The 15,348-nt window shown below is 45.2% G+C and overlaps 1 protein-coding gene across 1 annotated transcript in view; it reads right to left on the reverse strand.

Moving 5' to 3' along the window:
* The window catches only part of AGBL1 (AGBL carboxypeptidase 1), a 732,367-nt gene that overhangs the window by 355,428 nt on the left and 361,591 nt on the right, over window positions 1-15,348 (reverse strand).

Here is a 15,348-nt window from a genome sequence, read left to right on the forward strand (position 1 = left end):
TCCAGCATGCCTCTTCTCATGTTCTTAAGGCGCTTGCCACATACCAGAAACAGTTCCCGGAAAGGGGGAGAGACAACAATGCAGACTTAAGAGAATTTGGTAAGGAAGAGGAGGAAGGATGGTTGACCTCAGTAACCTTACCAGCTTTCAGCCTTTTCACAGGTAACAGAAAGATAATTTCCCTGAACTTACTAATAATTTCCTTTCCTATCATTTTGCCATTTTCAAGTGGTGGAGGTGAGAGCATTATTTCCTTATTGCTGTCACCTCTTTCAGCAGAGAGACTATTTGCTGCATGATCAGTTGGGCAGCGAAGAGCAAATGGGGAAAGAAGTGTTGAGCAGTTGTTGTTGTTTTCCTTCCTCTTCCTTCAGTAGAATAAAACCTTGCATGAGATCAATAGTTTCACTGGGTTTATGTTGCTGTTCCTTAAGGGTGGCTGCCTTATTGCATTTCCATTGATCAGACACACATGCAGGGCAGCTCAGTGGAGATCAGCCAAGAGTTGCAATTTAATTCTCAGCAATTTGAAGCAAAACAACTTTGAGATAAGGTAGTGGGACAGAACTGAGGGTCACTCTGTATTCTGATTAGAATATCACAAATATTAAACTCTGTCTTCTTTTACTCCTCTGACATGTTCTTTTTCACACACAGAGATTCACCCCAAATTAGATTCCAAATTTTGAATTCAAGGCAAAAAACTAAGAGGATGTATAAGAATTTTGTTTCAGTTCACAAATCACCTGAACACAACCACAAACATGAACAGGAGTGCATGTTCTCAAAAAAAAAAAAATTGCAAATTCCCAAACTTGCATTTGTAAAATATGTCCTTTAAAACTTGTGTTCTTTTAAAGATTTCCATTTTCAGGCTTTAGTCAATGGGTTCTCCCATCACTAAAAGGACATTCCCATTCCCTTCTCCTGCAACTAAAAGCCAATCTATACAATTGACGAGGCTCTGCATGTATGAGAGCTGGTGTCTTTACACAGGTGAGTTGGTCCATTTGTTTTAAATCCTCCCCGAGGCAAGAGAACTAGGATATAAGGGAGAACACAAGCCTAGAACTTGTGCTTGCAGAATTTGAACATTGTGAATTCCAATACAAATTGACCTAATCTGAACCTCCCAGACTGATATGTGAATCAGAATGTAATTACATCACATGATTTACAAAATGGACTAAAATTCCCATATGTCCCTAGAGGCAGGGAGCCTGATAAGTGTAAAGACTGGTGTCTTTACACAGATGTGTTAGTACCACATTGGAGACCTCATGAATAGTCTATACTATACTAGTTTGGAGATGGCCAACTTCTGGATTCTAGGGGTTGCCAAGCTATTCTCCAATTGTGGGTTAGAGAGGTTGTTTGGCCAAAGTGTTCAGCCTTTTGATAGTGTTGTGTTTTACTTGGATTTATCTGATGCCACCTACCTATAAGGGCTTCTCAGTTACAAAGGATCAGGCAATGAAAGAACATTGAGGAGGAGGGATCTAAGCACCTGGTCCAGGCCACAGCTACGGGCAAATCTGTCAATTTCACTTTCTCCTGCAGTCAGATTGCTAAAATCTCAAGTTCTTTCTCTCCCCAATATAAAGGAGCATGCATTTTTAAAAATTTGTAAATTCTGATCAAAACCAATATGAAATGAAATTCTCACTCATCTGCATCAGCCAAATTCAGTAGGTACAGCTATCTCAAGTGTTTCCCTACCATAGAGCTGTTAAAGAAAAGGAGCCGAGGGGGGGGATGGCAACCTTAGGCACTCTGAATACGCAGAAATTCAAACTCAGACTGCAGGTACTGGCTCAGAGATGCTCAGCTTGTATTCAAGACTACAGTTAGCAATCCCACAACAAAGGCAGAAGACAATTTACCGCAGCAACAGCCAGGAACTTATAGCTTCACCCTTTCCCCCCTTTGCAGGGATGTGCTTTTTGCTACTGTTGTGCATCCTATATTACATTTTCCACCATCTTAAGCCTCCTGCCACAACTCTGAAGTGTTTCAGATGTTGTAATTTCAAAGCTCTGATTCCTGCTGGATAAAGCCGATTATCAATAGATTGAAGTTTTGTGGTCCATACTGCCCCCACAGTGATTTCTTTTCAGCAAATGCAGCAATAGTTTCAAGCCAGTCGATATCTTCGTAAACTTGGGTATTTGGATTTGGAGCATTACACTGGCCTTTTGCTGTTCTTTCATTTTTTACCAAGGTGAAATGGCACTCCAAACAATCCAGTGGGGGGGGGGGATGTGTGTGTGAGTGTGTGTGTGTATCACAGCTACTAATGAGGGAGGAAGCTGAAACTTTTAAGCTTAAAATGTTTTTTAATATTCTGTTGTCATATATAATTCACACACACGCACACTATATCTGTATATCTATATCTATAGTTATATATCCAACAGCAGAGAAAAGAGAAATGTTCCACACCTCTGAGAATTTTGGAATATAAGAAGACCCATGCTAGATCAGGCCAAACATTCGTCTAATCCAGCATTCTGTTTCCCACTGTGGCTAAGCATATGCTTCTGGGAAGCCCTCAAACAGAACTTGAAGATAAAATCCCTCCCTCCCAATGCGTACTGCATCAATGCGTACTGCATCAAGACATCGCATATACTAATCACAAACTCATTCTCTGAGTGTGAATCCTTACATGGCAAAAAATGGCAGCCTCTGCATACAAGAGGGAAGTAACAGCAGGCTCAGGGAAAACCCAAGATTTGCAGAAATATGACCAATCTTGAGAGAAAATTCCTTAGTGGTGTGGGAGAATGCAAAAAGAACCAAATAAGGACTGAGCACGCTCAGTGGCCCTGGCCTGCTAGCTGAGTATTGGAGGCAGGGGACTGGAGTTGGGAGGTGTGTGTGGGCGGGGTGGAATGGAATATCTGGGGAAATGATATGACTGGAATCCTGAAGAAGTGCCCTCCAGATGCTGCAACATTTTGTTGCAGTTCCCAGTGTGGAGGTTTTATTTCATTTATCATGGCTTAAGAGACATAGGAGTGATACCCCTGACCTCTATGTTTTTCTACCTGTCTACCTTCTCTTCTTAACTACTTTCCCAGTGCAGATGAAAGAAAAGTCTCCAAGAAAGCTGAGTGGGGGGAGAAGATAATATTTGGGGAACTTGCAGCCTTTCACCTGAGCCAGATCCCCTCACATGCACACAGACACTAGCCCTTCCGTATGGAAACGTCACAAAGGACTAGTACTGTTTGCTCCAGTGTTTCCTGCCTGCTCTAGACCCAGGCCAGGAATTCTTCTCCTTTGGTGAAGATCCTGAGGCCAAACACCCAATGAGAGCCCCTGACTCTAGCATTACTGTGTGCACCCCTCACACACCAAAAGAGGCCATACCAGGCCCTTCAGCAACAGTGCTCCTTGAGATACCCAAGGACAGGACTCCTCATGATCCCCCATGGAGTCAGGAGAGGAGGCTGAGTGACCATCCAGCCTTAGACAGTGTTGGCGCCAGAAGGTGTAGATGCAGGAAGCCTCTTGTTGGCAAAGGGCATGCTTGAGGGCCCAAAGAAACTGGATTCCTCAGGAGTAAGAGGGATCCTCAGAAGTAGGAACATTCCTCAAGAGTATTGGAGTCCTCAGGAGAAGGAAGCCTTCTGCTGGGTCTGAGGTTTTGAACATCAGCCTTCAGTTCCGGTTTAGCCAGTGCTGGAACAATACAGGTCCTATGCTCTGTGAACCCCACCTCCACCCCACCCCCCATGCTTTTGACTCCCAGCATTCCGTTGATCCTGAGACCATCCTTGACCCTTGGCTTTCTCCTTTGTCTTTGAACTTGACTTTGCTCAACAACCCAGCCATGGTCCAAGCTTAAGTAGGACACAACTTTTAGGGGGATATGTAACATCAGCAGCCAGTACTCTACTCCCCACCTCCATCTCAGCTGTATTTGCATGATTAAAAAACAACATACCTCATAATAAACAAAGGGGCACTGACCCAAAGCAAAAGGTCAAAGAGGAATGTAAGGGACACAGAGGTGGGCAACAACCAGCAGAACCACTATCTGGAAAAAATAACTGTTGGATGATGCAGGATTTGGAGAAACAAGGGCAGAGGTGTTGAGGGCCCAAAGGGATTGAAAATGGGGTAGCAGGGGCCCAGGGAAGGAAAGATGGGCAAACACAGCTGGGAAAGAGAAGTTGAGGCTGGCACTCTTCCAGCTACTTGGCTAAAGCCCATCTTTACAGGCACACCTCCATACACATTTCCACTATTTGGTGGGCATTTTACTAGTAAGTTATATGGTCTTAAAATATCAATTATCGGAAGGTAATAGCTTTATGTTCTCTTATGTAGCTCCAACATAAATGTCAGTGTGAAGAAATGATATTTCATTTTGGGACTAACAAATCAGAGACTTAGCGTATGGGGGAGAAATGATTGGAACTACTTGAAAGCTGCCTGAACCAGAGAAACTGCAACCATATTTATATTCTTACAATGGAAGAGGGAAAAATACACCCCTGGGCATGTTTTAAGTGTCCTCCGTCTTATGGATAAATGGTAATGCTAAACAAAAAAAGAAGAAAAAATAAAAACGATGACCTTACAATAATAACCTCATGATCCAACTGGGACTAAGCTTTCCAACATACCGAAATCATTTGCAATATGTTCAGAGTGGAAATTTTTATACTACTTTATAGCTCATCTGCTTCCTTATGGACCAGAAAAAAAAGACTGCTTTTTTTCCCACTTCCCCAACAGTGCCTCACATGTACAGTTGTTAATACACCTCTTGCTTACTGCTTATGGTTCTCCTAGCACTGATGAAGAAAGAAGATAGGCTCAGATCCATCTCTGCTCTTTTAAGGAACAGTGAAGACGATCATTTAGGTAATACAGGCCGATTTTGGTCCATGCCCCAGTATGTATTGCTACTGCTTGCTTGCTTGCTTGACAGGCAGAGAGCCAGTAGGCAGTGGCATCTGCTGCTCCTTCTCCACCATGGTCTGGGCCAGAGTGAGAGGCCGCTGAACGAGCAGGTTACAACGGTAAAGAGGAGGATCAAGTCCAGGAAATGCTTGTCAGTGGGCCACTGCTGGGTTTTCAGCCCTCAGCAGGTGCCCAACCATGCCTACCTTTGATTAGGGATGTCGTGAGCGTCCTGTGGGGGCTTGAAGCCCAGCGAGAAGTTGCTGGTTCGGCCCCCCGGACACCAGCTTGCAGACCTGAGCTCTTGCCTGACTTGTGGCATGCTGAGTCAGGCAAGAGCTCAGGCTCCCGCTCCTGCAGCAAGGAGAGGGGAAGAAGGCAGCTCCTCTCCTCCTTCCCCCATCCTTGCTACAGCAGCAGTGGCATGGGACAGGCTGGTCGTTTTCCATAAGTTTTCCTGGCCTTATGGAAAACGACCAGCTTGTCCCTTGCCGCCACCGCCACTGTAGCAGGTTGAGGGGAGGAGAAGGAGGCACCTATCCTCTTCTCCCCCTCCCAACCTGGTAGAGGCCAGGGCGAGAGGCTGGGGGTGGCTGTGCTGAGGCCCCTCTTCCCCACACCGGCCTTTGACAGCTGGCATGAGGAAGAGGGGCGGCTCACACAGCTCACGGGTAGGCGGGGAGAGCTAGGAAGCTCGTCGAGCAGGCCCGGGCTGCACAAGCTGCGGAGGTCAGCTCATTGAGCTCCCCCACCCCAGATGGAGATGGGCTCGTCCATCCCTACCTTTGATGCCAGCCCTGCTTGAAACTGGAGTGTCGAATGTGTCCAAATGTATGATTATTGTGACCTATACATCAGGGCAAATGTTTGTTTATTTTTTCCCATACTTCCTCTGTGGATTATATAGGGAACCACACTTGGTCCTTCCCCAACCCATTTTATCTTCAGAACAAACCTTTGAGGTAGGCTAGGCAAGGAGGTATTGATAAGCCCAGGGCCACCCAGTGTGCTTTGGGGCTGAAATGAGATTTAAACCCAGGTCATTATGTCCCTGTATCGGCTCTTGGTCTTCGATGCTGCCCTGACACTTAAATGTGACTGGAGTATAAAGCAGGCAGTGTTTCTGAGCACCTTGTTCAGACCTGCTTCTGCCTGTCATTCTAAAACCTACCTCTCCTGCTTACCAAGTATAAAAGGGTGGAGGTGCCAGACATTGGGCTGATTCTTAGATCACTTCTCTAAATTGATTCTCTATCATGCTAGCCTGCGGGTCAATAATTGAAATAAATAAACAACTAAAAGCATCATTTAGTGTTATATATCACAGTTCATGAATCAACCAAAGTGACCTTGGAAAGCGGGGGGGGGGGCAGGATTATGATATATAAAGCCAACGCAAATGTCAGTGAAAAGGTTAGGTCCCGCACATATACACATGCACACACCTTACTGAAGGCCACTAGCCAATGCATGAACATTTGACCTAATGGGAGAGAGCGCAGGACAGGAAGGCCTGGCGTGCTATGGTCCATGGTCGGACACGACTGAACGACTGAACAACAACAACAACAGGTCACACAAGAAGCATGGGTTCATGTAAAGATGGGGACCCTATCATAAGGCAAGGAGGGACAGGGGCCTACAGTGGCAGGTTCTAGGTGCCTGTAAGGGCGCAATCCTATGCATGTTTAGACAGAAAAAAAGTCCTACAACTCCCAGCATTGCCCAGCCAGCCATGCTTGGAGTTGTAGGATTTTTTCTGTCTCAACATACATAGGATTGCACCCTAATAGGCCTACAGATTACATATGTATGTCAAACCTTGGAGCTGGTTATCTTTAAATGCATTTGCATATTACCAGCTGTTGGGAGCAACATCAGGAGAGAGCTGTTGCCTTCAAGCCCTGCTTGTGGGCTTCCCAGAGAAATATGGTTGGCCACTGTGAGCAACAGGAACCTGTACTAGATGGACCAGTCATCTGATCCTGCAAGGCTCTTCTTATGTTCAGTACCAAAACCTCAACATAAACCTTTGCTTGTTTGCTTTAGATACTGAAGGAAATAGCGAATAGGGGTGCCATTTCAGATTCCAGTTTGAGAGTGGGTTATGACAAGACTTTAGTGAGAGGCAAGATTCAGAGTCATCCCATGGTGGGACACATTTGGACACATTCAAGGTTGAATTGGCCCTGCCCCTAAAACCAGTGTATTTTAAGAGCATTTTCATTTCTTTTTTTAAAGCATACTTCACCAACTGTTAGAGCACAGTTATCATTATTGGACAATCACACTTCTAAGAAGTAGAAAAGGGCTTTGTGCATTTGACATACATGTGTGGTCTGTAGGCATATTAGGTTGTAATCCTAGGTAAGTTTAGGCAGAAAAAAGTCCTACAACACCCAGCATTCCCCAGCCAGCAATGGTAGATGGGGAATGCTGGGAAGCTCTAGGAGTTTCTTTCTGTCTAAACATGCATAGAATTGTACCCTAAGGGTGGTAGAATCAGGGAGTAGGGATGTGCGAACTGAGTCTGGGTCCTCTGGGCACCCGCCAAGCCCCTGGCCCAGCTCGCTGGTCCCCGGACTGTGCTTGACCAGCCCACATTCACCCCCATGGCCTCATCAAGCTGCAGTCGCCATTTTTTTGAAAAATAAAATGGTGATTGCAAAAATGTGCACATTTGCTTATGTGGGAAAATGCACATTTTCACAAAATGTGCAGTTTCGCCCATATGAAAATATGTGCATTCGCAAAAATGAGTATTTTCATGCATATGCAAATATGCAGATTTTTGCTATTACCACATGATTTTTCAAAAAATGGCAACCACGAAGCTCGATGAGGCTGCCAGTGTGAGTGCGAGCTGCTCACCTGTGGAGAGTGGGGGCAACAGTTTGGAAAACGGGGTTGAGGTGTGTGGGAAGGGAGGTTTCCACCAGATTCCCAGATGGAATTGGGTACCCACACCATCCCTAGTCAGGAGAGGTGAACAGGTCATACCCATAAGCAACAACTCACTAGAAAAATCTCTACAAGTGCTATTACAATTAAGAGGCTTCCAGCCATTCCAATAATGTTATAGCAAACAAACTTTGTCCTAATAGATTGTGTCCAGCATTAACTAGTGTGAGAGGGTACCAACTGGATCTCCTTCCTCAGACACCAAAATACCTTCAAGCTGCACTTCTTAAGGGGAGGATGGAATCATAGAATCACAGAATAGTAGGGTTGGAAGGGGCCTATAAGACCATCAAGTCCAACCCCCTGTCGGTCATAAAGGCTGAAGTCACTCAAGTACTCGCAGCTTGCTCTAATGAAGTCTCTTAACTTAAAATGTTGGAGCAACATAAAATAGGAAGACAAGTTAAACCCACATTTGTTTCTGCCCCTGCATATTTGCTCTTCGTTACTGAAAAACTGCCTTTGGCAATATCCACCCATATACCCCAGGTGTGCATTTCGAAATGTATGTGCCATTCCTCAGATGTGGGATGCATTTTCCATATTGTTCCAGCCGAGGAAAGCAAATCCATTTGCCTCCCTAATATTCTCTTCGTATTACTCCTCTGTTTCCTCTCCCAAACATTTCTCCTGAAATCCAGTGTGCTCTGGAACAGCTGCTCTGCTCCTCCTTGCTACGTTTCGCTGATGCATGGTGTGACAGCTCTATGGAGTTTGTAATGAGCTCTGAGGTCCCTGACGCTGATCATAAATTTGATTGCTAAATAATCATTCATTTATGTGTTTGTTGAATGCAATGAATATGTCCTCTATAAATAAAGGAGTTGTATCCTAACATTCCTCCTTTCCAAGGAACCCAGAGCAGTATTTTGGATTCCCAGGCAATTCCCTATCCAGAAACTGATCAGGTTCAGATCTGCTGAGCTTCAGTGAACAAAACTGCACCAGGGGTGCCTTCAGATCATTCTCTATTGGATGATAGCCAAGATTATTGTTAAGGGAATGGCGAAACTGTCAAGCTCAGTTTCGCTCAAGTTCCCATTTTTCCATTGCTAAATTCATTCCGTCCCATTTCTGCATCAGATTGGATAAGAAAGGAGGGGAAAAAATAGTCCACAGAAAAACTGATAGAAACCTTTGGGTGCATTTTCAAAAATATACATAGTTCAATACACTTTTTTGTGCTCGCTTTTTCAAATATATGCATTTTTACCAGCAATTTTTCCATCGAATAAATCATTTTGTGCATATTTTTCAAACTATACACATTTCTGTATGCTTCTGACAGGCTCCTCATCTTCAGGGTTGTGCAAATAAGCAAAAATCAAGCTTGCTGAAGTTCTCCAAATTCAGTCTTGAAGCTCATTCCAATTCAAGTCCATATCAGATTGTGAGCTTGGGGGGGGTCCCCCTTTTCACATGAAAATCCACCCATTATTTCCATGCATATTTTTCCAAAAGTACATTAGCAATTTTGCACATCTTTCAATTCTACATTCTTTCTATTCCCATTGATTAAAGCATATTTGTGCACATTTTCCAAAAGTCCCATTTGTGTGCCATTATTATTTTGTTTTATTTTTACGATTGCCAATATGTTCAATTAGAAGGCGCTTTCAAGTAGGGATGCTGGAGAAATTTGAGACAGACTAAAATGAGCTAGGATTTCTAAGAATCTGACCTGTGGAATCCACTGTGGACCAACCTCCTCAGGCCATGCAGAGTTTGTAGACTTTTGGTTTGTTTTTGTCTTTTACTTTCCCGAAATTTGCGCATATTTATTCATAGGAAAATACACACGTTTCTGCTGAGGAAAACTGGAATGGAATGGGGGACAATACGTTAAATGTTACGTACCAAGGTAAATTATGTAAATTGTTATGAAACCTTTACATAATTATTTGCATATTTTTCCGCATGATGAAAAAAAATAATTTGCATCCATCTGTGAGTGGATGATGGAACAAAAGGCACCTGACAATCTGAGACACACAGACAGAGGGGATTTTACACGGTCTACTTTCAAGTACTCTTAACTATGGGTGGGTAAGAAATTCATTCAGTCTGCATTTTGAGGAGAATTTACCAAATTTGCGCGTGAACCAGAAAGCAGTTAGAATTTTAATTCTGTGTTTTCCCAAAGCTTGTGATGCAGTTCTCAAAAAAAAAAAAAAATCCATCTCAAAAATGTGTACATTTAAACATGTGTGTTCAAAAATACATAAATTTGAAACAGGGCATACAAAAATGTGTATATTTTGAAATGTCCAGTCCTTAGAATGGCATATATTTCTTTTCAGCAGATGCTACTGAGATATAAGACACATGACACTAGACTTCTCCTGTTGCTCTGTTTTTTTGTGTTTGCTGTGGTTTAAAATGGTTTGTAAATATGGTTTTGTATGCTGCCTTGAGCGTCTTGTGACCAAAAGGTGGTCTATAAGCATTTAAAAGAAATTATCAGGCCACTCAAAGTCAGGTGACCTTCAGGTTTTTGAGGGCCCTTGGACAAGACACCCTCAGTGGGCCCTCCCTCCATGAGTCTAATTTCTCATTGCCATTGTCACAAGCTGCTATTGTTCCTTGTCCTCTTTCTTATCATCTCATCCACTTTCTCATCATTCCTACCACTTGCTTGATTGATGGGCAGAGAGCCAGTGAGCAAGTAGGCAGTGGCATCTCCCACTCCTCCTTCTCATCACCACTGTTGTCTGGGCCAGAGCAAGAGGCAAGCGAAGAAGCTGATTGCAATTGCGAACAGGAGCAAGTCCAAGGAGTTCTCAGGATTGCTTGCCTACTGTCTTTTTGTACGCTGTATGGACGAGGGGATGTTTCAGTTGCACAGGAAAATTAGGATTAATACCCAAGTGAGGGCTGGGTTGGGGAGACTGTGCTTCCTAGGCAGGAACCAGGGCCTCTGTGAAGGCTAGCTTGGTGGAACAGATTGAGTTGGCAATCGGGTTCGCTTGCCTACTGACTTTTTCTAAACCGTAAGGACGGGAGGATGTTTCACTTACAGTAGGCAAGCAAGCTGGAGTGTGGGCTCTCGGCAGGTGCCTGACCATGCCTACCCTTGATGCCAGCCCTGCCCAGAGTCACGCTGAAGCAAACACAAATGAGAACTCTGCAAGACAGAACTCCTCAGGTGGAAGCTACATATAGTGTACTGATTATTAAAGCAACACCTCCAGCCAATAGGTTATGTGCTGTTCCACATCCTAAGCACAGAACTAAGATTCTGAGTCATGTCTTGCCATCCTGTCTTGGAGAAGTTCTTGAAAATGCAGATCTATGCTGGAGGCCTGTGCTGTTTGGATAACTGACAATTCTATTCATATAGTTGGTGTTCTAAGCAAGCAAAAGCTGATGGTCTTGGGGGACTTTAATATTCATGCCAAGGTTGCTTTGTCAGGAGTGGCTCAGGATTTCATGGCCACCATGTCAACCATGGGCCTGTCTCAAATAATATCTTGCCCAACACATGTGGCAGGACACACTTTGGACCTGGTTTTCTGTGCTGGATTTGGGAGAAAATGATCTGCTGGGGGAGGGAGTCAGTAGTGACTCCTTTGGCATGGACAGATCATTATCTGGTCAGTTTTGACCTCCAGGCCACCTGTAACCTCCGCAGGGGTGGGGGTAGGAATGTCAGAGAATTTCGCCATGGATCTCGGTGAGGCCGAATGCCAGTGCATTCAGCCCCCTGAAATCCATGGCAGAATGAAGCCCCCCCCCACGAAAGGCACGCGAAATGGAGCACTTACCTGCTGCCATCCACGCTGACTTGCGAATGGCGGCCGCAGCGTAGCTGCCATTCGCTTCCTCATCATAGCTGTGATAGGCTACATAAGTATTTACGTAGCCTATCACGACAAGCTAAAAAAAAAAAAACCAGCGTACGCAAATGGTGGCAGCTACGGCGGCTGCCATTTGCATTCCCTTTTTTTCACTGTTTTAGCCTACGTAAATATTTACATAAGGTATTATGGCGGAAAAAAGGGGAACACAAATAGCATAGTGGGCACTATTTGCGTTCCTTTTTTTCCCCACCGTAATAGCTTGCGTAAATATTTACATAGGCTAAAATGGCAGGGAAAAAAGGAACGCAAATAGCGCCCACTACGCTATTTGCGTTCCCCTTTTTTTCGCCGTAATAGCTTATGTAAATATTTACGTAGGCTAAAACAGTGAAAGAAAGGGAACACAAATGGCAGCCATCATAGCCGCCACCATTTGCGTATGCTTTTTTTTTTCCTGCAGGCTGCCCAGTGGCCGGATGTCCGGCTGCGGGCGGCCCCGGCCAGCAGCTCCACAGAATCTCCGCAGAGCGAAGCCGGCCAGTTTAGGATTTCAGGGGGAGGTGCGGAGCGCCTCCCCCCACCGCGAATCACCCCGTTGAAAAGGTAAGTGACTTTCATACATCCCTAGGTGGGGGACCACATTTGATGGTCCGTCCCCAGAGACTGATGAATCCGGATAGATTTTTGAGGTTTCTTCAGGATTTTACTGCAGCCTTAGCCGGCGGTACTGTCGAGGTCCTGGTCACTGCTTGGAATGAGGAGATGACCCCGGGTATAGATATGATCACTCCCAAATATCCTCGTCATAGAACCATGTCAGCTCCTTGGTATTCTGAGGAGCTGAGGGCAATGAAATGACTGTGTCAATGAGTAGAGTACAAATGGAGGAAGACTCAGAACGAATACAATCAAACATACGTAAAAATACACTTGTGATCTTATTTTGTGGTGGTGAAGGCAGTGAAGAAATCCTACTTCTCTGCCACCATTGCATCTGCTCAGTGTCGTCTAGGGATGGCAGAGAATTCCGCCACGGATTCCAATACATAAATATTTACGTAGGCTAGAACGGTGAAAAATAAAGGAACACAAATAGCGCCCTCTACGCTATTTGTATTCCCCTTTTTTTCGCCGTTTTATCTTATGTAGATATTTACATAAGATAAATCAGCGAAAAATAGGGAACGCAAATGGCGGCCGCCATAGCCGCCACCATTTGCGTACGCTGGGGTTGTTTTGGGGGGGGTTAGCTGTGATAGGCTATGTAAGTTCTTACGTAGCCTATCACAGCTGCCTGGCTGGATGCAAATGGCGGCCACTATGGTAGCCACCATTTGCGTCCACAGAAGCCCGTCCGCAGCTGGAAATCCGGTTGCAGATGGCCCTGGCTGGCTGCTCCGCGGCCTGGCTGTGGAGCAGAGCTGGCCATCGAGTATTCTGGGGGGGGGGAGGACCGGATCGCCTCCCGCCCGTCGAGGATTCCGGGGGGAGGGACGGAGTGCCTCCCCCCCCACCGAGAAAGAGTCCACAAAAAGGTAAGTGAGTTTCGTACATCCCTAGCTGTCGTCCAACAGAGCCCTTCCATTTGGTTAAAGGCCTCTTGGGCATAGGCCTTGGAACACAAGAACTCAAACGCTCAAAAGCCTACTGTGAACAATTTGCCAGATACTTTGCACATAAAATGGTTCGCATTCATTCTGACTTGGATGCCATTCTTTTGACAGAGTCTGATATGGACGGGGCTGGTGCACCATCTAGTCACGTTATGAATATCTTTCAGCTTGTGCAACCTGAGGATGTGGACAAACTGCTTGGAGGACTGAGGCTTGCTACTTGCCCTTTAGATCCTTGCCCATCCTGGCCTGTGAAATCTGCCAGAGCTGAGCTGGGTATCTGGAACTCCGAGGTGATAAATGCCTCCTTGCGGGGCAGCAAGGTCCCTGCAGCTTTGAAAGAAGCTGTGGTGAGGCCCTTGCTCAAGAAACCAAATTTAGATCCTATGGTTCCAGATAATTACTGCCCCATGTCAAATTTGCCATTCTTGGGCAAGGTGCTGGAGCGTGTGGTGGCTAGGAATGTACAGACTGTGTAAAATCCGCTCCATCTGTGTTTTGCAGATTGTCAGGTGCCTTTTGTTCTGTCGTCCGCCCACAGATGGATGTGAATTATTTTTTCTTGGTGCAGAAAAATACACAAATAATTAGGTAAGTATTTACATAGGTATTTAGTAAGTATTTACACAATTTACCTTAGTATGTAATATCTACTGTATTGTCCCCCATTCCATTCAACGTTTCGTCAGCAGAAACTTACTATTTTCTGACAAATTTATATGTGTAAATTTCAGGAAAGTAAAAGAAATCATCCAGAATTCCATGCACTCCACATTGCCTGAGGGGGTCGCTCGGCAGCAGATTCCACATGTAGGAATTTTAGAAATCAGAGCTCATTTTAGCCAGTCTCAAATTTCTCCAGCATCCTTAGGGGTGGCCTCACAACTCCAAGCTCTTTTGGATGAAACTGATTACGTTGATCCATTCCAATCAGGTTTTAGACCTGGTTATGGGGTGGAAACAGCCTTGGTTGTCTTGGTTGATGACTTACACTGGGGAATGGATGTGGGGACCTCTCAGCAGCTTTCGATACCATGGACCATGGTATCCTTCTGGATTGTTTATCTGGATTGGCATGGTTTTAAAGTGGTTCCGGTCCTTTCTGGAGGAGTGGTCTCAGAAGGTGGTGCTGGGGCACTTCAGTTCCACCCTATGGCCATTAGTCTGTGGGGTGCCACAAGGTTCTATCTTGTCCCCCATGCTTTTTAACATCTCCATGAAACTGCTGGGGGAAGTCATCAGGAGGTTTGGGCTGAAATGTCATCAGTATGTGGATGATGCTCAGCTCTACCTCTCATTTCCATATGCACATCTCTGGGAGGCTGTAGAACTCTTGAACCAGTGTCGGGAGGCTTTTTGGGGATGGATGAAGGTGAACAAGCTGAAACTTAATCCAGACAAGATGGAGGTACTATGGGTTGGGAAACCAACTACTTTGGATGGAGATTTACAACTGGTCTTAGATGGTGGTATGCAGGAGTGCTTTTTACCAGCTTAGGCTGGCATGCCAACTGTGGCCCTATCTGGAGAGGACAAACCTTGCCTCAGTTATCCATGCACTAGTCACATCCAGGCTGGACCACCATACTGCGCTATATGTGGGACTGCCTTTGAAGATGGTTCAGAAACTCCAGCTTGTGCAGAATAAGGCCGCCTGAGTACTGGTGGGGGTGAGGCAATTTGATCACATAATACCTATACAGCATCAGCTGCACTGGTTGCTGGTGTGTTTCTGAGCCCAATTCGAAGTGCTGGTTTTGAGCTTTAAAGCCTTAAATGGTTTGGGACCAAGTTACTTGAAGGACCGCCTTCACCCATATCAGCCTGCCCACACTTTAAGATCAGAAAGAGAGGCCCTTCTCATTTGCCTACCTGTGACACCAGTCAAGTGGGCGATCGCACATGAGAGGGCCTTCTCTGCAGTGGCCCCACACCTTTGGAACAAGCTGCCATTGGAGCTCTGCCATGCACCGCCATTACAAACTTTTAAGAAGGCCTTGAAAATGTATCATTTTACCATGGCCTTCTCTTGATATGACTGCTACTGTTGCTGTTCC

The sequence above is a fragment of the Heloderma suspectum genome, chromosome 11 (assembly GCF_057233095.1).
Source record: "Heloderma suspectum isolate Gila_16-S chromosome 11, 16-S_ref, whole genome shotgun sequence".
NCBI lineage: Eukaryota > Metazoa > Chordata > Lepidosauria > Squamata > Helodermatidae > Heloderma > Heloderma suspectum.